Here is a 3,260-nt window from a genome sequence, read left to right as displayed (position 1 = left end):
ACACTTGTCCAAGGTGCCTATACATGTGTGTGTGTATATATATATATATACATATACATATATACGACGGTCTTCTTTCAGTTGCCGTCTACCAAATCCACTCACAAGGCTTTGGTCGGCCCGAGGCTATAGTAGAAGACACTTGTCCAAGGTGCCTATACATGTGTGTGTGTATATATATATATATACATATATATGTACTAATTTTTTTGTTTTTTTTTAGTAAATTTGTAATAAATTATTTTCATTCAAGGTTATAACTTCAGGATGTTTGCTTAATGTTAATGGAGAGAGGTTTAATAAATTGAAAAATACAAGTAATCAATTAGGTCAGCATGAAGAAAGTTCCTGGCATTGATTATCCTTAATTTCACTGCTGATACACAAAACCAGAGCTGAAAGAAGACTGAACAAAAACATAGGTGTGCATTTTAAAACGAAAATTTGGAGTGGTAGCAGAACGAGGTCTTTCGCTCTGTGCTAGCGATAAAACTATTAGGTTTCTTCATAGCGAAGATTACTTAAGATTACTAGAATTAATGGCTAGGTTTAACCTTTTTTCTGGGTGAACATATAAGACTGATGCAAATAAATATAAGCAACATAAATTACCTATCTGAAATTACATAAAGGAATTCAACAACTTTTGGATTCAGCATACTGAATCAGTTAAAAGAAGGTTAACTTAATGTTAACTTGACTTTGTAAAGGTAAATAGCATTGATATAAAGTCTACCGTGTTCGGAGTTATGACAATACCAGTAATATGATTGGTAAGTATAATGACCTACAAGCACGAATTGGAAAGGTAAATAAAATTGCAGATTACCTTTCATGTTTGCACATGGATGTTGTCAAGAAGCATGAAAGCATTATTCTTCTTTGAGTGAAAAGCCGTCCGCATAATTTTTTTTGTGAGATTTTTGATGAGATTGGTGAGATTTATTTTTTGTGTTACATTATCTGGTGATGTCACTCATTTGCTTTTTTGTATAAAGCATGTCAGATTCAAAAGGTTAGCTCATGCATTTGAAACAAAAACATTGCTTTTCTTTAATAAAACGGGTTCTGGATGACATTTCAAATAACACTGTTTCCAAAAAAAAAACATTGTCAACAACAGATTTGTTCGTAGGTTACTTTCAACCATGACGAAATTAGAACGAAGAACAACGATATTATGGAATCAAATATTACACCGTTTTCAAATGAGCAGTATTTCTTTGTAATCTTCTGGGTAAAACTTAAATACGATTTGTACATCTCAATCTTTGTATGAACGTATTCAAACTGTTTTACTTTTTTTTTTTAGATATTAAGCAAAAAGCCAAGGATATGACACGAAACACAATTAGGAGTTTCATTATTTCAGTGATTACAGTATTTTTAATCCACATGTTGAATAACAAACTCCTCCGAATTTCAAAATCAACATTTCTCATTATTAATGATAGCTTTCTTTCTGCCTTGTCAAAATGCAAATATGTTTATCAAAAGATGAATAGCGTATTTGTATTCCTTCATCAGTTACACTTGTTAATCCCTAACCAATTGAAAAGATATCATTAAATCATACCAAATTATAACTGGAAGATCTGGAGGAAAGACTTTGAGAAGAATTTGTAAGGTTTATGGAACTTCTTTCGAACCGATCATTCTCCTCATGTTGGGGTCAAACAAGGCCTTACAGAGTTACAGCTTTGCCACTTACTAGCAGACAATCCTTTAAAGTCTTGCTTTCAAAATGTAGAAAATACCTTTTGCGTCTATTTGTCATTTGTGGTTACAGGTTGTGGCAGAGAACATTCATTTTTCAAAAGTGAAAAAGGATTAAAATCGAACTAATGAACATTATGGGTTAAAACAGACTGAATAATCTCACAGTAATGGGAATTTGACGAGGATTTCTGAGTGCAGTAGGCATTTCCAGTATTTTCAGCTAAATGCAACTTTTGTAATATAGTTTACAATGCAAGTACAGCATTTATGTGTTTTAATAGTTATGTATACTAAGACATAACTAGGCGCATGACTCAGTGGTTAGAGCGTCGAGCTTACGATCGTGAGGTTGTGAGTTCGAATTCCGGACCGGGCTGCGTGTTGTGTTCTTGAGCAAGACACTTTATTTCACGTTGCTCCAGTTTACTCAGCTGTAGAAATGAATTGCGACGTCACAGGTGCCAAGCTGTATTGCCTTTCCCTTGGATAACATCGGTGGGGTGGAGAGGGGAGGCTGGTAAGCACGGGCAACTGCTGGTCTTCCATAAACAACCTTGCCCGGACTTGTGCTTGGGAGGGTAACTTTCTAGGTGCAATCTTATGGTCAGTCATGACCGAAAGGGGTCTCAACATACTAAGACGGTGAGGCGGCAGAATCGTTTTCATGCTGGGCAAAATGCTTGACGGCATTTCGTCTGTCGTTACGTTCTGAGTTCAAATTCCACCGAGGCCGACTTTTCCTAAGTACTGAGATCGATGTAATAGACTAGCTCCTTCCCGTAAAATTTTAGGCCTTATTCCTATAATATAAAGGAATATATTTATGCATATAGTTTTCTTTTCTTTTTTTTTTTTAATTTATAGTTCTTTAAAACATGTACAAAAGGCTCCGCCGTAGTTTAATCCGACTCTGTCAGGAGGCACTAAATTCCATAACAAAATCAGCACCGTTTCTCGTAAAAAAAATAAGTCGATATCTAATCCATAAGCCTATTCTGCATACATCATCTTAATACATTACAAATTACATCTACTTAACTGAAAAACACAATTCATGAATGAAAGCAGTCAAAAACAAAAGGAATGATAAAAACCAAGATATTTATTACATCAGCAATTTTATTTGCAGATTGCAAAAGACAATGGGATTCTATCTCTTAATAATGTTGCTGTTATTGTTTATATTAATATCGTTATTAGTTTTTTTATCTTTGTAGTCAATGTTGCTGTAGTTCTTGTTATTGTAGGTGGTGCTTTAAGATTGACGTTTAATTGTATTCTATTCAAATATGTAATTACATTGGTATTCCTATTGAACAAAACATGTTAATCGAAACACAAATTTCCCGCAACAACAATTGCCAAACTGTTTAAATTAGGAAATTCTATTTATTTCTTCACATCGCTGCACATCTTCAACATAATAATGGTGACGACGACGAAGACGATGATATTGATGACGACGGCGGCGGCGGAGGCGGTGGTGGTGACGATGATGATGATGATGATGATGATGATGATGATGATGATGATGATGAGGA

This window comes from Octopus bimaculoides, chromosome 3, assembly GCF_001194135.2.
Source record: "Octopus bimaculoides isolate UCB-OBI-ISO-001 chromosome 3, ASM119413v2, whole genome shotgun sequence".
NCBI classification, from domain to species: domain Eukaryota; kingdom Metazoa; phylum Mollusca; class Cephalopoda; order Octopoda; family Octopodidae; genus Octopus; species Octopus bimaculoides.
The sequence above is the reverse complement of the archived record's forward strand: the minus strand, read 5'-3'. Positions refer to the sequence as shown.